The following is a 21,324-nucleotide window of genomic DNA, read 5'->3' on the forward strand; positions in this document are numbered from 1 at the left end:
CTGTGTTGGGATCCAAAGAGTGGTCACTGTGTTCCAAAGCAATGACGGATTTGACATATATTTCCCCATAATCTCATCAACCATTTTGGCTGTCTTTATTATTTGTTCATTTTGGGTTTTTCTTTCCCCATTCCAGGTACTTGTGTTCTAAGGCCTCATCTGTGTAACATTTGCTATCAGGGAGATTCTTTATCTGGTCTTCATTCACATCGTGAACTTTGTTCAGGAAATAGAACATGTTGGAAGCCAAATTTTATACACCTGGTCTATTCAGGTGAAATCCATCTCTCTCGAAGAAGAGATGTCTTTCCCCAGAATATGTTAAAGTTATCTCAAAAGCCAATTTTTCTTACAAATCAGACTCATTCAATCTATTTATTAAAGTAGGAAACTCTACTAAAGACTTAATCTCCTCCTGAAGGTGGCATTACAGGGCCTCTAATGAACAGTTTATAATGTGTCTGTTCCACAGTGTTAAGCAGAAAAATTTATTTCTCCCTTTACTAATTCTGACTTCCTCTTAGCAATATCCTTCAGTTCTTCGATGTGGATGACAAAGTTCTTCAGGATTGGATACTTCAGCCAACATTCACTATATTTTTGTTTTTTCTTGTTGCAGAAGCGTTTGATCTCATTTAAAATATCATCAGCTACAATTAAGTTTCTTGGCTTAGCAGAGGGTTTGTTATCAAGCTGTTTGGAAAAGAGCCGATTGTTGCAATACCTTTTTCTGCTGCCTAAAGACAGGCTGTCGTCTTCAAGGTCATCCTAGCAGAAAGGCAGAAAGCCTGGTGGAATCCCAATATTTTCAGTAATCTCAGAGGGTTCTTCCTTATCCTTTGTTTTGGGAGCAAAATACTTTTTGCATCTGTTATTACTTGGAGCTAAAGACATGATTTTCTGAAGTCTTGGCCACGTTTTGTCTTCTATATATGGCGATGTTGCTGTCAGGTGTCCTTTTAGATCTGGTTTGGATTGTTTATTCTTTGACTTTGCCCCGAGCATTTCCCAGCTTCCAGTCTGGTTATTGTCATTAGAATCAGCACCTTGTTTCTCATTTCCGTTGGTTAGTTGTTTTTCCAACTCGTGTGGAGCTTACTTGGAGTTGCTAGCAATAGTGTAACTTAGCACAGTGAGTTACACTATCGCTGATTTACTGTACGTTGCTCTCTTATTAGTGAGTTTTTTTGCTTCTCGTCCATACAACCCCTTCCAAACATTGCTTGATGCAGGATTTTGCATTTCTAACACCATGTGCTATAAATCACTATAGTTTTATAGAAGCATCCAGGTAGAGGACACTTTTAATCATGATAACTGTGAACTCCTTTACTACATGCTGTACGCTGGTAAAAATGTTTAAAGAGCAGTCCAGCTAAAGAATCCTTGAAAAAACATTGTTTGTCCAACTTTCTGTGGCTTTGGCTAAGACATAAGTAAGTAAAAAATAAGGAAAATATAGGCAAGCTGGGAGCAAGGAAGCGTCTGAGAGGCGGAAAAGCAAAGTGTGCATAGAACTGTCTCATTTTCTACAAACATTTATGTAGAAGAAAAAACTGCCTGTTTTGTAAACAAACCCATACTTGTTTGCTCATCCTTAACTTTATCCGCTCTGAGTCTGCCCCTCATATATTGTTTTATTCAGTCGTATCTGTTGATGTATTTTTTTCCATTATTGACCTTCATTGCATCTTTGTATTTTATTTTATTTTTTTTTTCGCAGTGTCCTGTCTGGCAATCTGGCAATAAAATAATTGTCTTGAAGCCAAGAGAGCCCAACAGATTTTGCTTTCACAAGTGGAGGAGTAGGGCTTCTGCTATAGTGTTCTGATTGATTTATGCATATAAATAGCTTTATTATAATTCATGCAGGGAGTTTTACAGATCGCATGGACACTGCAATGTAAATAGAAAAGGAAAGGAAAAACAGAAAAAAGGATAAAAGATAAAAGAAAGAGGAGATAAAACAGGAGATAATGATAATCTTCAGGCTACTTCATCACCTGCAAAGAGATGTAAAAAGAACAGCACAACCAACGGATATAGTATAAGAGATACAATAAATGAACACCTTGATACTATCGCTGAAGTAGAAGTAATATTATTTATTGTGACATGTATACTTTAGTATCTGAAGATCAGAATATGGGCTTTCTGTATGGAAGTGAATCTCTAAGTACCGGGAGCCAAGCACCTGTAGGTGTTTGTGAGAGTGCACTTGTCCATGTGAAGTTTATCCAAAGGAAAAATGCCCAATAGTGGTTGTGAAGAGCCAAAGACGCGGCCCTCCAGAGCACTGAGGCAAGGGCTGGGGGACCCAAAGCCCCAGACGCTCAAAGGGACCCCAAGAGCAAAGGCACAGAGGAGGGACCAACCCAGGAAATCCGACCCCCAACCAAGGGAGTAGGAGAGACGATCCCGAGGAAATCCCCCAGCCACCGCAATGCCAAAGCTGCGGGGAAGAGTCCGAGTCCGCGGACTCCGCCGGCAGCCAGCCACCCCGAAGCCAACTCGAATTAGAATCAGTCTGACACGTTTACACAAAACATTTTTGATGTGATCAGACCTTCATGCTGATTATTTGTGTCTATGTAAATGTAGCTAATAAAATCTAAGATTCTTGAATAAATAAATTAGATAATTATTTAAAAGGACTACACATCTGAATATCATTATATAGTTTTGCAGTATTTTATATATATTTTATATATATATTATAATTAGGTAGATATGATTTTTTTTTTTGTTAATAATAACAATTCACCCAATTAGATGTTTTAGAATTTTATATTGCCACACAATGCTAGGTTTCAACTGGGTATATACTTAAGCTGAATGATGCTTTTTAAGCAATTAAACAAAAATAAAATCTACTTTACAACAGGATTAAACAGACTATTAAAAAAACTTAGTTTATACGCACAGTATTTTTGTATCAAAAACAATAATTAACCATGCGAGAAAATAAAGAAAATAAGAGCAACTTGTGGGCAGCCAGCTGTCTGTCAATGTTAAGATGATGTGAGGATCTTTTTTAGATTATCGATACTTCTAGCCGTATGTAAAATCTTAGTTCCACACATAATGAGCAGATCACAAGAACATTTAGCTGTAAACTTCAGCAAGTGTTTTTTTAAGACTACAGTAATTGAATCAGTGGCTTTGTCCAACCAAAGCAAAGGGTGTGCGCTTATGAAATGTCAGTTTGATTGTTGAAGTAGCACTCTGTTAGATTGCAAATAATGTAACAGCATTACCCATATGTGAAAACTAATTAGCAAGATTACTTTTATAATTAAACATAAGCACAGTTACTGCTAACATTATATAACTCAATTACTTCAAACAATGTTCATCAATAGTAAGTGACAGTTTGAAATATATCCCATTGTAAAATGGGATATATACATTTAAAATACATTTGTTTCAACTATCCTGTAATTTATTAAGATTAACCTCCACAGCAGATATTTCGACAGTTAAAAATAAATAAATAAAAAGGCAGAAGGCCCTCCTTATTTAATGAACTTGAAAAATCTACCAACAATCACCCATCACCCCCATTTAAAGCTAGCAGACCTCAGCAATATTTATGGCAATGAAACACTGTTAAGGCCACATCAGGTCTTTTCACTTAACAACCGTGTCTTTCTTCTAAAATCTAATGGCCATTAGACTTTCATGTGGAACAGGCCCTGACAACAGCAGCTGCTCAAAACACTTTAATCAAATACTGCAAGCAGCTTTGGGGATTTTATATTGTTCCCTGTGTGTAACTGTGTTTACGTCAAACATAGAGTGTGTAACTCCTACATGCCAGCAGACTGTTACTGAAACCTGGATGATACTTGTCGGGATTTGTCATTTAATTCTATTGTTATCTATGATTCAAGATGCAAATTGTCCATTACTTAATGACTGTAGGTAAATAAACAATACTCATCTGAAATAGCAATGTGAAAGCCTGAAAACACAAATTGTTTGGACCTCCAAATTCATTTCATATTTAAATTATTTGTTTCTAGTCTGGCATAGACAGAATGGCTCCAGATAAAATAATACATTTAGCTCTTAAAATTCCATTGCTGCTAGCTTTTCTACAGCCATGCAGCAACGGCAGCTACTAACCTTGGAAAATAGGGTAGAAGCTCTAGCAATGACGCAGTTTCAAAACCCGCCCCCTCTGTTTTTACATCTTAAGCTGCACATGGAAGTAAAACAAGTAGTAGAAAACTGAATGGCAGAAAAAGAAGTGGCAGAAATGCAGGGCGTAAAGGAAAAACAGAAGCCGGGGAAATGTAAAAAGAACAAGGGCTTGTATGAGGAAAAGGAAAAAACTAGGGGTGGGTATAGTCTTTAAATGTAGAATAATCTCACTGTAATCTTGGAATTAATCTATATTAATGTAGATATTAATGTAGATTAAAATTTGAATTTTGCCAAAGGCATTCATGATATGTGTGTGCTGCCTCCAGAATTTAAAAGAAAATGTTTACTTTTTTTGTGCTTGCAAAATCCCACGAAATTTACTTATTTGAGATTTTGACAAAGTCATACATACTTATTTTGCTAATATGTTACTGTGTTTTTCCACTTCCAATCATAGATATCCCTCTTTAACAATACAGTGTCTGCAAAAAATCTGACACACACGTCGCCTCGTATTTTGCGGCTTTCTGCGCGGCGTGCTGGTCATGTATTCGCCTTATGATAGTTCATCTAGCAGGTATTAAGATGGGTTGCCTGTGGCTGCCTGGAGAACGAGCTTGAGCCCAAACCTTGTGGCTATCCAATGGTTATTGGTTAGCTTGGCTGATAGAGCTGTGTTTATAGCTGCAGCCATATCAGAACGTCACGTTCGATGTGGTAATTTCACAGTATGCCTGCACAAGTTGGACCCCCAGATATACATCTGCGCTGAACTATCAACGTGAAAGTATCATAGCTTACTTACTATAGACCCAGCTTCCAACCCAACTGTGGAAAAACTGTTGCATAATGTCAATATTTTTTTATCGCCCGATAAGATTCTGACATAACGCCAATAACGGCCCACCACTAGAAAAAAACAAAATATATACGAAATTTATATCGTAGTTATGCTTCTATTTTTAATTATGCCAGTTTAGGAAGGCTACGCAGGGCAATATTAGTTATGTTCAGAAATACTAGAACCCTGGATGGTCTGAACTAACACCCTGAAGAGCATTTCAACAGCATTTTACTGCCATCACCATGTTACTCAGTCTGACAGTGTGTTTGGTGTCGTATGTGGTGTTATATTTCCACCACACATAGTTTTTACCAAAGCACCTTCTGCAAATTTAGTCTGTCTTGCACTTGCACAGAGCAAAAATAGTATTTCACTCCATGTTTTTTATTGCCACGCTTCAACAAAGAACAATTTGTAGAGTGAGATACTAAGAGTTGTCATGCCAACACTTTTTACCACCTGATGGATATTTGTGCTTTTTTGCCCAGTTGAGTTTAAGTGGACAGCTATGTCTAGTGGGTTTTATGAGGATTGCAGGGAGGCGAAAGGGGAAAGCATGCATAGAACTGTCTTATTTTCATTTATTACTTCCGGCATTACTGTTTTTGCCTTTTTGGATGATAAATTGAATTGTGCAAAATGAGATTGCTTAACCCTATTTAATAAAGTTTCTAAATCTTATTAGTTCTAATGTGTACAGTAAGATGTAAAATTCTTAGGGATATAGGCAGTTTATACTGTAATGACTATATCTCCAGTATTTTTCTCCTGGATGTGGGTTCAAATATGTTATTGTCTTTACCAGTTGTCTGCATTTAGAATTCAGGAAAGTGGACTTGCAGTATGGTTTATCTATTGGGGAAGGATAAGAGTTAATTACCCAGAACTGCTGTAAGAATGTGAAGTTTTCCTTCCACCAAGAGTCTTAGGGACAATGTGTTTCTGTGGGAATTTATGTAAATTTCTTAAAGGTACTGCAAATTATCAGTCATCTGGCATGTAGACTTGCTGCTGATATAGTTGATTTATTGGTTCTGAATTTGATGAATGCTAAAGGCACACAATAGTTAACATGGACCAAGTGTGATACGAGGGGAGAAGGGATAAGAGCCGCAAAGTTATTAAAGCTTGCCATGTTTCTTACTTTGCTTTGACAACTTGTGATTTTTTTTTTCAAGGTTATATGGTAAGACAACAAGTTTTTGTATTTATTACGCTGAAAAGAATACCAATTTAGTGGTGGCAAGTTCCCACCATACTGTACATACACAAAATCAAACCTTTCCATCCACCCAGCAAAATATTAATATTCAAATTGGCTTAAGATCATGGAAATAGCAGTTTCTAATTTATTTATTTATGTTTCCAGTCTACTTTGATGTCAAATGCGTTCTTGATTAGATAAAGTAAACACACAATTTGAATGCCATTTTAAAGCAACACTTTGTCACGGTCTTGGTTCTGTTATGTTTTACTTTGCTCCATGTTTTCTAGTTTTATTGGTTTAATTCCTATTTTGTTGTATTTTCTGGATATATTTGAGCTCTTGGGTTTTTATTTGTTGCCCTCTGTTGCCCTCTTGTGTTGGTCTTCTTTTCCCTAGCTCCTTCCTAGACTGCTCTCTTCACACCTACTCCCAATCTGCTCTTTAGTCCTCTCTTTGTTCAGTCTATCATAAATACTCTCTTTGTTTAGTTCCTCAGTGCTGGTTCCTCGTCTTTCTTGGTCTTACCACGTCTTTCCTCGTCTTACCCTGGCTCCTCGTGGTTGTTTTTCCCTGATGTCTCCATGGTTCTGGTTTGTGTTACATTTTAAGTTGGATTTTGGACTCCTGCCTCTGTCAATTGTTATCACTAATTAAAACTGCAAGAAGTCACCTCTGCCTCCCTGCCTCTGCATTTGGGTCCTCAAACCTCAACCAAACCCTGACACACTGTGTACCTTATACCTAATATATCAAAACTTGTCTATGTAACTCAAGAAGCCGCTTTCACAGTTTCATATACTTCAAATGCTGAGATTGGAAGGATGAAGAGTTTTTTTCAGTTCAGTGTACATAAACTGATTTTCAAGTGAATTTAATACTAGGGTATGTTTAAGGATTTTGAAGATGTACAAACTCTAAAAGGTTGTTGTACCTATTTTTGCTCAAGATCACGTAATCAGAACTGTTCATTTTTTTCATAATTTCAGAAATTCAAATGTGGTACTTTTGAGGTCAAGGATTTCTCCTAAAATATGGCCCATTGACAAGACGCATTATAATTTGTGTGCTCTAAGCCCCATCGCTAAGCATATAAGAGTGTTTGGGGACAGAGGATCCTGTCTCAACCAGATAAAAACCGTGTGAAAAATACAAATACATGCTCCCATGCACTCTGCTTTGGATGTGACAAAAATCTCAAACATTCAAGTGGAAAAAATTGTCTTTGTATCCATTCAGGATCACTCACGCAAATGAAAAAAAGGAAAACCCACACACGCGTACACTCTGGCAGCCATGCACATTCACTGTCACGTGAATCTGCACGTGAGTATTGAGACACTGGGGTAGAGAAATGCAAATGCTCATCTTTTCAAGTCAGCTGCATGGTATCCATTGGGAGATGAATGTGTGTGAGAGAAAGGGGAACATATTGGGGAAGAGAGTGAGATGGTGCTGGTTCACTGTGCCCCCCGCCCCTGCTTGCCAGGCAGCAAAAATGTATGACACAGTCTCAGGAGGACATGGTGCAGCCATGGAGCCTTATGTCCTCTATTTTTCTCATGTTTTCTTTTGGTTTATTTCTTTTTACACACTGTTGCATTCCTTTGACATGTCATACTCGGTGATCTCGATTCTTTGGCTTGGTCTTTTGCTTTCAAATCTAAGTTACCATACCTCATCCATCCAACTCTGATCATGCTTTCCCTGCATTGTCAGGTTGCCAATCCTGTGGAATTTGTGGAAAAGCATACATGCTGGAAAGATTCTGTGCCTGACCCGACTGCCTGAAAGTAGACATCGGTTTGGAGATGCAGAGAGGTAAAAACAGTGACAAGGTTAATTTTAGATATTCTAGAGCTTACATGATTCTTATACTGTTCTTAGAACTTAGACTTGGACAGATTTTATTTTGTCATTTTGTACACAAAAGTGTATACAAAAAGACATTTCGTTTAGTACAGCTCTCTAGACTTTTGCATTTTTAAAGTGAAGCCTTAAAAGGTAAGCAGCAATGGTAAAAACACTGTAATGAAAAAAAAACTTTGGTGAAAAAAAAGTGATGTAAACATACGACTGTATGGTTACACTTCCAACATTCTGTTTTTTTTTGTTTTTTTTATAAGCCATTTTTAAAAAATTTAGCAGTCTAATGGCAGTGGGGAAGAAACTGTTCTGGAATCTGCTGGACCTGCATCGGATGCTTCAAAGTCTCTTCTCCGAGGGCAGCAGGGAGAACAGTCCATGGTGGGGTGTGAGTGGTCATTGATAATGTTACGGACTCGGGACACGTTGATGTGATTGGAGGTGAACTTGCGGACGCAGTCATGTGTCATCAGGATGAACAGGGGTCTCAGGCCACAGCCCTGAGGGGAGCCTGTGCTTAGGGTGATGACATCAGAGGTGTTCTGTCCAACCCGGACTGACTGAGGTCTGTTGGTGAGGAGGTCTAGCAGCAAATTGCAGAGGGGTGTATTGAAGGCCAGCTGTTCCAGTTTGCCCATCAGATGCTGTGGGATGATGGTTTTGAAAGCTGAACTGAAGTCCAGGAGCAGCATCCACACGTTGGTGTTCTTCTCCTTCAGGTGTGCCAGTCTCAGGTGGAGAGCAGCAGAGATGGCGTCCTCAGTGGATCGATTCCGTCGGTAGGTGAACTGGAACGGGTCGTATGTTGGCGGCAGACTGGAGACAATGTGTTCTTTAATCAGCCTTTGCTGATCTGATGGCACAGTTTAAGTTGGCACGCTTTTCTACTTCTTTCAAAAGTATAAAAAAAACACCAAAAATTAATAATTAAAATATAACCATAGTAAGGAAAGTCACAAACAATAACTGAGGAGAAACTTCAAATAAATTTAGTAGTAATTTTAGGGTGAGGTGCCAAGGGTGCTTTTCTTTAATTCTACTATACAAAATAAAGTAAACAAAATTATAATAAATAGAAATGCTTGTGTACACTAACTTCACCAGTGAAGCTGATCCGATGCTTAAAGTATATCAGACAATATATTCATTATTTTGGGGGAACTCAGTAGAATAATTCATTTCATAGACCCATATTGGAAGTTCTTCAAAACAAATGAGTCAGAGCAAAAAAAAAAAAAAAACCCAGCAGAGATCACACATCAAATCATTTACCTAATGTTAAATTTCATTGCAATGTATTAATATAGTGGAATTTACCTATTCACATGTTTTGGAATTAAGATATGCTACCACAGGAGTGGAAAAAATAAGCAGTGTTTCTTTAGGAATACGGGACCTGTCTGTATGCACATCTCTTTCAAAGTTATTGCATTTTGGATAACATTAGAACATTCTGTTGTGATGTTAAATTTCAATTCAGCTGTTGTATGAGTTATATTACAAGTTGCTTTATTTTTATTCTGTACCATAACAGTGTAGCTTGTTCATTTCCTCATTTTGAGTCATTTCCTTTCTCAAGCAGTCTGACATTCATAATTTACAAGCAATAATTTGTGTTGCTCCCCATACTCCATTTCTCCCCAAGCTAGTCCCAGTCTTTCTTTGTAGAAAGAATGGGATGCAGTAGTGAGCTTGTGGCAGAAATTAGAAGAATGTTGCAGGTTTCAGACAAACTCATCAGGGACATATTTGTGCCACCAAGTGATATATGTGAACCACCAAGATTAAATATTGTTTTGTGTCAAGGCGCTTGCCTTCTATTATCCTGTTAGTTTTGTAAATATCTGTTCCTTTTTCCATGAGAAAGAAAAACTGTTTTTAGCTTCTTTTTCTCCTTTTCTTTCCTGAAACTATTTTGTATCATGGAGGTGTAACATTTTTTTTTTTTTACCTCTGTGGATATCTGTACAGTATATGTTTTTAGAGAATCTGGGACTATTGCCAGGTTCTCTAAAAGCATAAATGACAAAGCTGGGACAACGGTGCAGGATGTGAAGATTATGTCTTAGCTTATAAAATATTTAATGATTATGCTTCATCATTATTGCAACAGTTTATTCAAATGAAAACCAGTGAGAGAACAAGGGAATTTCACACAGAAAAACCCCTTTGGTGTGCTTTGGCCGATTTTTTTCTCATTGCATTTTTAGACTTAGAATAAAAGTCAGGGTAATACAAGGGACCTTTCACTTATCATTTAATTGAAAAAAAAAACCATCTCAAAAATGGTCAACATTAAGTAGGCCTACATGCAAAGATGAATAGATTGTCATTTTGTTGTATGTATTGTTTCTTTTTTCTTTTTTGTAGTGTTTTGGTGGTTATTTTGTTTCCTATTTCTATTTATTGTTGTATTTTAACTTTGACTTCCACTGGGATGAGGGATGGAAATTGACCATCTATAATCTCAGGTTAGCTTTGGTATTTACATGAAAATATTCATCATTACATTTTTCTCAAAGACAATCTTTGGGTGGCACACAAAAAATAAAGATATTCTGGGGTTTTATTATGCTGTTGTCATACATAGGCTATTTAAATGCGTTCAAAGAATTTAACTGAATACATTCATATTCTTAGTAAACGTTGAACTGAATGAATCAGTTTTGAAGTAATGAATGTGAACGAGAGCAACGTTCACTCTCAGAATAATGAGTGACAGGCACAGCTCACGTTGACATTCAAATAATAAAGACACTTTTCATTGGATAACATCAGATTTTGCAGCACTTATTACAGCGAATAGCAGAACAGACCAGCATTTCTACTGCTAGCACTAGTCTGAGCAGACTAAGACTCATCTACTGGTATTTCTGATGCCAGGTTTGCAGAGCGCTTGGCAGAGTTTTATGAACAAAGGAAGACTGACAGAAAAAAACGTGTTTTTGTGCAAACCGTGCCCATTGGGACTTAAAGAACAGGTCCGTATGGCAGCCACATCCACTTAAAACTTAAAGCGAAACATTAAAGTTAAGCATCAGAGCTATCTTTGGAAATATCTGCTACTGAACGAGAAATGTAAGAAATATTCTGCTAGAGATCTTTTCAGGCAGAATCTGAATGTACCTGTTTGTTTCTGAAGGTCTGTATATTTTGCTAAGTAAAGACTTCCCTGCACATACAATATATCTTGACTGCATTGAGTATTTCCATTTCTCTATATATATTATGATCACACATTAAAGGGTGAAGTGTTTAATTCAATTCAATTCAATTTTACTTTATTAATCCCAAGTTTCCCATTTTCCCCAAAGGGAATTTAGTTTCAGTACAGCCCAGACATTATACATGAGGGGAAGCGGTGTCTCTGAGGCTTTTCTTCTATAGATGGTGTTTCCCTTCATAGTAAAAAAACCCCCCAAAAAACATAGAAAAAGATCCCCATAGGAAAGATTTCATACTTTATCCTTACCAGGATACAGTTCCAGACTGCAAAAAAACATCACATCACATAAGCCAACATAGATAACGTGACATCTTGCAGACAGGGTGAACATTGAGGAGAATGAGATGTGCGTTTATCATATCTGAGCAGTGTGTGTGTGCAAAGTAAGTCCATGAAGCCATAAGTCAATGTCCTTGAGAGATGTATGTAACAGTTCGTCAGATGACCTACAAGGCAGCTTCACAAATATTTCAGGGGAGGGAGGAGGGCAGTGGGCTGAGCCTGAAATTTACATTTAATAATAATAAAAAAAGTATACAGTATATAAATATATAATATATGTATGTATATATATATATATATATATATATATATATATATATATATATATATATATATATATATAAAAATGGTAATAGGAATTAAAACAAGGAAAAGGGAATTGTTTATTTTATGAAGCGAAATTGAAAAACTCTATGAGTTTATATTGTTTATTTTGAAATGACAGTGTCCTAGAATTGTCTTTCTGCAGATGGCAGGTAACATCTCTAATATTGGCTGACATGGTAAAGCAAGTACAAGATGCCTGATAAGAACACTTGTGAAAACCTCTGTCCATTACTGATCTGTTGTCTGCTCTAGTTGGTACCTCTATTTCCTGTATATTACAGCCATAACATAAAAATGTGACACCATTATGAATGGAGACAGTTCTAATTCATATTTCATTTTTTCTGCTCAAAATGTATCTTATATTTGGATGAAAACATGACTGTTAAGTGATAGAAACATTACTGTAGAACATCACACATTATCATCATCCTTATTCCTCAACAACTCTGCTGCAATCCCCTGCCCTTGGCATAATGTACTGTATTATTCTTTCATTATTCGCCCCATCATTATTCACATAATCTTTATTTGTAAAAATAATAATATTCATACTGCATTAGGTAATTGGTTATTTTGTGAGTGTTCTTAATAAGCTGCACAGGATGCTGAGGTCTTCTTTTTGTTTATTCCACCATCTTAACATCCTCCAAATCTAGCAGGATTCTGTGAATAACATGAGAACATGGTGTCCCCAGGTGGCTGTCAGAATATTACAGAGCTGTTATATTGTAATTGAACTGAAAAAAAAAAAAACGTTCATATTCGCCAGTAACTTGTTTTAGATTACATTTCATAAAGAATCACTGTGTAATATTATACAATATTAACTTGTGGCAAGATGGTTACAATTTATTTATTTATAATGGGTTTTTTGGACAATAAACACACAGTCAAAAAGAAATCAAAAGTCTTCTTTATATTACAGCCTAATCCAAGTCTGATTTGGAGTATAAAATTGGTATTTACATTATTCACATCTGTTGCTAGAGACAGTCTATGTTTTTTCAAAAAATCTAAACATGATGTGTACATTTTCTAGCTATATCAACACAATTTACTAAAAAGGGCAACATTTACAGTGCATTGTTTGGGTTTTTCATAATTAAGGGTTGGGATTAAAAAAAATAAATACATTTTCCCATTAATCTCGTCAGATCATCTATGCCACGGATTTTCTCTTTGTTTTTTCTTTTCCTTCTGAAGTCGTACAAATGTTTAAATTATGTGTGCTATATCCCAGTGTGAAATTGTGTGTGTTGCTCAGCTTAGCAGTCAGCCTACCTACTCACCTGTGGTGCCATACATCTCAGCTCCTTAATCTGATTTGACTGCATTCCTCCAGCTCCTGTTACTGCCAACTGCCCTCAGTGTGATTCTGTTGTCTGGCACAAAGTAATGAAAACACATAAAGCTCTCATTACGTGCCAATGGCTTTGGAGTGCTGTGCTAGTAGACTTTTGTGTGCTCTTTGAACGTCTGTAATACACACTTACATGCACACACCAAAGAAAGAGGGAATATGTTTTCACATAATGTACACATTGACATACACACAGCTGCAGACACTCTCCCTCAAGCCTGTACCATGCTGCAGTTAAATTACACAGCTGTCATCAGCTTCTGATTGATGGTTCTTTCTCTCATCATTTTTATGATAAGCTCTTATTGGCTGAGTAATTTCTATATGGCCATATTAAGATGGGTTGGTAAACTGATTTACATGAGTATCCTTACATCCATGCGGATTACAGCCACTGTACTTTTGCCTATTTTAGCTGGCAAAAGCAAAGCACACACGGCAAAAAAATCTAAGTAATTTTTTCGAAAATCAGTGCATTTTTTCTTGAATTGAGGAGGTAAGTGAGACACTTTGCCAGTGGAATAAGACAGTTTATATTTAAAATAAGAAAAAAAAACAATTGCATTGTCTTATTTCTAACAGGTATTATCTAATTATGTTATTTTAAGAGTAAAATAACTATTTCCATTGCCAAATCTTCTTATTTCCCTAAACAAGTAAGAGTAAATGTACTTAATTAAATAAATTGTTACTTATTTCTACATTGTTTTTTGCAGTGCACATATTGATTTAAAGATACAAATGAATGATATCGTGGTTTTATCCTTTTTCCTGTCTTTTAAGCCTCTTGGTCTTAATAGACCTCTTTAACGGTATTTTAACTGCCCTCATCTAGCAAACTTAAATCAGTCTACAGCTCCTTTCTAATGTTCATTAAAGTACATTTTGAATGTATGCTTTTCTAGTTAACAGTCTTTTCATCTTCACTTAGTTCAAGTGTGTCATTGTAGGTACAGGTCATTAACCTTCAATAGGAAATGAGAGAAAATATGGAGACAATCAGTCAGGAACTGGCTAATTATGTTTCCCCCACTTGAAGCCATTGCTCTAATTTTACCCCTACATGGCCACTTGTTGTAAAGCCTCTATTATGACTGTTGTAAAGGGTTCAGTATTGGACCAAAGGACAGGTACGCCTGAACTTTAATCAACTTGAAGAGAAGATGAAGCCAGGGGGAAAATTGAATTTATTGGAAAGAAATAAAAATGTAACTAGGGTGTGAGGACAGCAACAGCAGGGAGAGGGACACTAAGATGTAGAAGTGCTGCCAAGATTAACTTACTAAAATCAATTCTTTTTAGTGCCAAGAAATCCACATTTCTTTTCTTTTTCTTTTTATATTAGTGTGTGTGTATTTTTTTAGGTTAATATTTATCAACTGAGATTTTTAAAAGGTACACCTGTCAAGTTTCTTTTAGTTGTTACAGAAATGCTTTTAATACCTCCCCTAGTAGCAATAACCTCACACTGGTGTTCCTAACAGCTTCAGATCATATTCTCCTTCAGGTTTCTTTATTTGTTGAGTTCTACACAATTTTATTGTACATTGACTTTATAAGCATTCCAGTAAAATTAAATGTACACAATCATATGCTGCATCTTTTTATAAATTTGCTTTCTATTCTAATATCTGATTCGACCACCAATATTGGTTGTTGAAATCTTACCAAAGAGGTTGATAAAAAGTACATTTATAAGCCTTTATGCAGACTTGTTTGAAAAACTACAGAGGAAAAAAAATTTTATAAAATGGATTAGGAGTCAAACAAGCAAAAAGCAAGCCATGGATCACACTGGTTGGATTTTTAAAACATTTTTATTAAGGACAAACCAGGCATAAGCCATACTTAAATGTTTTAATTTGAAGTCTACACATCTGTTCACAAAAGGGAGGCACATTCAGTGCAATTTTGCAAAATAATTAGGCGAATCACCAAGTGGCACCTGCTTCCTATGTCAAGCTTTTAGATAATCGCTGCAGCAGCCGTAGCTGTGACCTATCAAATTCTTTATTTGTTTCACAACTAGCAGAGTTAGCTGATAACTCTCACCAATTCTGGTCAGGAGGAACACAGAAACATCTTTCCCATCAGCAAACACACAAACCTTTTTCCCTTTTGCTCATATAAACTCTCTGGTCCTGTACTCTTTGGTTCAATCTGTTAGGCAGCCTGACTGTTTATTGCTTCTTCTATGTAGACTACTGTATGTGTTTATACATGATTTGTTAGGATATCTGTTTTCTGCTACATCAGTCTTCCTTAACAGCCTCATTTGAGGTCTCCTTTAGCTGTCATGCTTCAGTGGAACTTATTTATACTATATTAATCTTCCTCCTTTGTGCTCCTCAGTTTTTTTATTTATTGTTTGAGTTGTGCATCACCAGACTCTGAAAAAAGGAAAACTCTGAAAGGGTCAGGCTCAGAGAATCAGGCCACAAATAATCTGGCACTAGTGACTGGTCTGAGAGCTTGTTATATAGTCAGGTGAGCAGGTGAATCAGCTGAAGGCTGATTGTAAAAAGGGTGAAGCTGACAGGTGTGTTGAATCCAGAATCAAACCTGCACAAGTGCCAGGAAACATGACAGACTCATGCTTTTCTCTATTTAATATATAATTCTATTAGGTCATTATGTGGTTTATAGGTCATTGTGTTTGAATTTTCATTTCACCTTAAAGTATTACTAGATTATTTTATAGTGTTTTTTATTAATGATTTTTATACTTTTTGTTTCTATATATGCTGTCTTGGCAATAATTAAGTAAAGTATAATTAAATAAAGCTGTATTAAATGAAATTATGAAATATAAAATTGTGCATGAATTTGCCTGCTTTAAAGGTGGGTCTCCTCAGTTATGTATGACTTTTTAATCTCCAGTTTTTTTCCATGATCCATATCCTCCAAATATTATTATCCTTTTTAATTTCAGCATTAAAATCTCTATTTTCATTTGTGTGAAATAGGCACTTCCTTTTGCCTGTTGTCATGGTAACTCTTTGAATCGGGGCTCCACTGATAAAGGCTTTTCATACTACTTGTTACGCACGTGTGCATCTCCAAGTGGAACTAATCAGAATTGATTAAACTAATTCACAGCAGGAATGGAATTTTGAGGAATTGAATCTGAATTTGGTTAAAACTGCTTTGTGAAATTGGACTCTAGGTTTTAAACTTTTCATCAAATAAAAGTAAGGTTTTTATTTCGTAAAGAAATTAATTGTTCCAGAGAGTGGAGGTTGAGTGGTGAGGCCTACAAACCAAGTTGCTTCAGATCCTTTGTAAAGCTTCCATGTTCAGTGGTAATTTTGGTTGTCATCTGCTGGAATTGTTTAATTGTGGTTCCAGGTGAACTTGGCACATTTCACTTGCTAAAAGTACTAAAAGCTGGTTGCTTGGCCATGGTGTCACTTTGCCTTATTGGCCAGCCAACCGGCCTCATTTGAACTTTACAGACAATCATTGGAGTGTTTTCAAGACAAAGATGAGTGAGACCAGACCAAACAATGAAAATTACCTGAATACTGCATCAAACCAAGCTGTGCCTCCATTTACTTTCTACAGAACCACAGGCTTATCACACACTGCACTAATGCAGCTATTCATGCAAAAGAAAACATTCCACAACCCTGATGTTCTTTTTAAAATCCCATTTTTATTGTCCTTATATAATTTTCTAACTTAGAAACTGAAATTTGGGACATAGTTTCAGGCACCTTAATCAACATTACTCGAAGTAAAGAATTCTATGTGTAATTAAAAAAATATAATGTATGAGTTCTACCTTCTGAACTGAGTAAAATGCTATATCGAAAATTTTATTATAGTTGAACTTTTGGATCTGCACTTGTAGTACAGTATGAGAATCATTATTCTGTAAAATCCTTAATAGCCTGAGAAAGAGGGACCAGTTTTTTATTCATGCAACACAGCATTTTATTTCTGATGTCCAACATGGACTGTGGGTCACTGACTGACATAGTGAACATGTTCTATTAAAAGAGCATTAAAAGAAAATCTGTTTTCACAGCAGAGTGTGAAGTGAAATATTACAAGGCTGATAAAACTGCTGTATTTGTTGTTGGAGAGGCACAAAGTTTGTCAGAAGGCAACAACACACCCTTAACACAGAGTGGTTATAGAAGATTGACAGAACACAACATTTTAATTGAATAAGCTCTTTTTCATAATCTGTTTAGAAGCATTTAATTTAAAAACACAATATTTATCCAGGAGCATAAAATGAGGTATGTGTTAATCACAGCTGGTCTAACCAGCACAATTTACATTTCTTTATTATTTGTTCCTTATTTGCCATTTTCCATTTACCCACTAAGTGAATGTAGTGCAGAATTAAATGTAAATTTATTGTCTTGTTAGTTAGATGTTAGGCTATTTTGAGTTTACAATATAAAAGCAAGTTAAATTAAGCTGATTTTGCTCTCATTACACAGTATTACATTACATACCTAATGTAATATAATAAAATAAGGAAATGTTCTTCCTTTTTTTTGTTACCAAACTGCAAAAAATGCTGTGTACAGGGCATTTAACTCAAATCCGTCAGCATGGCATAAAAGTCACTTACTTGGGGAATAGGGAACAGTAATAACAGCAACCTATTAACCCAATGCACACAAAATATTTGTATAGTGAATCTTAAACTATACAGATATTTCAGTCCTTGTTTTACAAAAACTGTTTGTCTTCTTCTTTTGACTCATGTTTACAGAACTAGAACATATTAATCCACCAGTGGAAATGCATGTTTAAAGTCTTTATACGATTTTTCAAGTTTATGTCCAAATAAGGCATTGGCAATTCGATACTTAATGAAGAAAGCTAAAAAAAATATTTACCTGTGATTTAAATTCAAGGACTTGGCAGGATGTCATTTTCCTTATACCTTTATCTGATGTGCAATATACAGTAAAACCCGTTAATAATCCTTTCCAGAAACTTTAAGGAATTTTCTTAATAAACTGGACCAAATAATGAAGGTGTGTTGTGAGGACATACAGTCTTTTACTGATACTGAATACAATGTTCCATAAATGGATTTAATGTTTAGGTATCTGAAAGATATCTTTTTCTTTGTGTACATAGTAGCTTTTTTAATATGTAACTTAATATCGTCCTACTTTGTATTATCTGATAAATATGTCCAGTTTAATACCATGTAAGGAAATATTTTCATGTTTATTATCATATTAGTCAGTATGCAAAGCAAGGCAAGGCAAGTTTATTTGTATAGCACAATTCATGCCTTACAGAAATCAAAGGAAAATAGAAGCAAAAACAAAAGCAGAATAAAAGAAAGTTAAGATGTAATACCATTAAGTGGTGAAACAAATAAAATGCTGGACCACAAACTTCAAACTACAATGTGTAATACTTAAGAATTTACAGACAGAAATGTAATAAATGGTAAATGGCATGTACTTATATAGCGCCTTTATTCAAGTTAGGAGACTATATACGGTAATAAACCGTATATAGGTTGCAATCTATGATGATCTATGAGCTGAAAGTCTCAAGCTTTATGTTTGCGTTGCCTTAGAAATTGCTATTTATGATGACTGGTGCAGGTTACGTTTATATGGAGGCAGACATCTTTGCACTACGGCAGTGCAAAGCTGTCAAACTAGTAACTCTAAAGATTGCCATTACGCTCAAATATGAGTGCGACAAGTTAGGCCTATATAATATCTATATCCTACACAGAATAATAAGATACTATTCATAAAATGGTCTATGCAAACTAGACTTGCCCAGGTCAATCTGCAATACTCAAAACAGGGGAGACAAACCCCCAAGACAACAGAGGTAATGAGAACAATGTTCTGGAAATCAGACAGCAGCAGCAGGAAATAAGTGTGAGAACACCATTTGAGAAAGCTCTTTAACAAAGTCACCAGCCTGTCCCCCCCTTCTGGAACTAAGGAACCACAGCACAAGCTCAGGAGGATAGCAGAAGAGCACATTGGTGGATCAGAGAAGCCTGCTGGCCCAACTGAAGCTCTGACAGCGGGGGAGAGGCCACGAATTACCCAGGCTAACAATAGAAAAAAACTACAGAGGATCGAAGCAGGATGGCCATAGATCGGATAAGTCCGCCAGGAAAATGGAGCACTGAAGGTGGTGGAGAGGGGCTGTGGCTAACAATTAGGAGGACCACAGTACATTGGAGAAGCCCGCCAGGGAAACAGAGCAAGACAGCAGGTGACAGCAGACCGAGACCAGGCTAAAAAGGCTAACTGCTGGAGGTGGAAGGCATAACTGCTAAGGATCAGAGGACCCTTCATACAGACACTGGATGGTGTCTGCGCTGGAAGTAGGAAGATGAAAAGTCCTTCTAGCACCAAATTAATACTGTTTAAAAAACAAAACAAAAAAACACTCAACCTCTTAAGAGCATTCGTCGCTTCAGTCTTTATCAGGATTATTTTCTCTGTCTTCCATTTTGAATAAATAAAGCTCGTTTTTTTACGCCTATTTCACTAAAACAATTTTCAATTCTTGATACTTTCTCATCCGCTATTTTAATATTTAACAAATCAATATTAAGGTATTTGTGACAAAAGAGTGTATAGATTTTATGCTTGAATCGGTGATCAGCAGATACTGTTTTCGACTGTCCCAAAATTTTGATCTGTGCATATCTAATATAAACAAATTTTGTAAACAAACAAACCTTTTCATGGGCTATTGTTGATGCGGTCACTCCTAACTTTGGCCATAAGGTTTGCAGTGTCTGTTGTGGTGGCAGTGCCTGATGTGGTGGCAATCCCTAAACTCAGTTGTGGACACTGGCATTAAGAGAGGTTGTCAGGGTGAAGAAGGAGTCATATTGAGCCTGGTAGACTTGTGGGACAATTTCAGAGGCAAACACTTGGACCTGGGAGGAGTTTGTAAAGGTTATGAAGGAATACTATCGATTGGCCTCAAAGCGATTCTGGCAAACACTATTTCAGTGGGAGTGGGGAGCTGCTGACCCTGAAAGAGGGCATCATTAGATGTTGGAAGGAATACTTTGAGGATCTCCTCAATCCGGTTGACATCCCTTCCGTGGTGGAAGAAGAGATGGTATTTGTTCATCACTCAGGCTGAAATTACTGAGGTGACAAAAAACTCTATGGTGACAAGGCTTCAGGGGTGGCTGAGAGCCGCCCCTAGTATCTTAGAGCTGAGTTGTTTTGGCTGACACTCCTCTTCAACATTGCATGGAGGTCCACGACAGTGCCCCAGGATTGTCAGACTGGGGTGGTGGTTCCCTGCATAAAAAAGAGGACAGGAGGGTGTGTTCCAACTATAGGAAAATTACACTCCTCTCCGGTAAGGCTAAGGGGGCTGGTAGAGTGCTGGAGAGCAGAGTACAGCTTATGGTTGAACGTAGGCTTCAGGAGGAGCAGTGTGATTTTCATCCAGGCCATGGAAAAATAGACCAACTCTACACCCTCTGCAGGGTGCTTGAGAGTCCCAAGAAGTTTGCCTGACCAGTTTAAATGTGTTTTGTGGACCTGGAGAAGGTCTCTGTAAAAATAAGGAGCCTGGTCCATATTGCAGGCATTAGATTGGACATGTTCCTGGTACATGTTGGACTCCGCCAAGGCTGCCCTCTGTCATTGGTCGTGTTTATAACCTTTAAGGACAAGATTTCTAGGCACAGCCAAGGACAGAAGGAGGTCTGGTTCAGGGAACAGGTTACATATGTGTTAAATTATTGTCCATCAAACCAGTAGCAAATGTGAATAAACCGTATTGAAGAGAATTTGGAATATTGCACTACTGGAACTCTGTATATGCAGACATATAGTGTCTGATTGTCTGTCAGTAAGATGTTTGTATAAGGTGACCAGACGTCTCAATTTGTGATTTGTGAAATCACAGATTTTTTTACTTCAGTCCCACCTTCCTGCAAACCCAAGCAGTGTCCCACATTTGATTGGCTCAAATTATGACAAAATTTCCAATTTATTTACAGAAGCCTTTTCAAAATGTGAAGAAAGTAGAGCAGCAGTCATTGTCACAGAGCTTTGCCGGAGACCCATCACATGACCAAG

This window comes from Cyprinodon variegatus, unplaced genomic scaffold (assembly GCF_000732505.1).
Source record: "Cyprinodon variegatus isolate N-32 unplaced genomic scaffold, C_variegatus-1.0 Scaffold36, whole genome shotgun sequence".
NCBI lineage: Eukaryota > Metazoa > Chordata > Actinopteri > Cyprinodontiformes > Cyprinodontidae > Cyprinodon > Cyprinodon variegatus.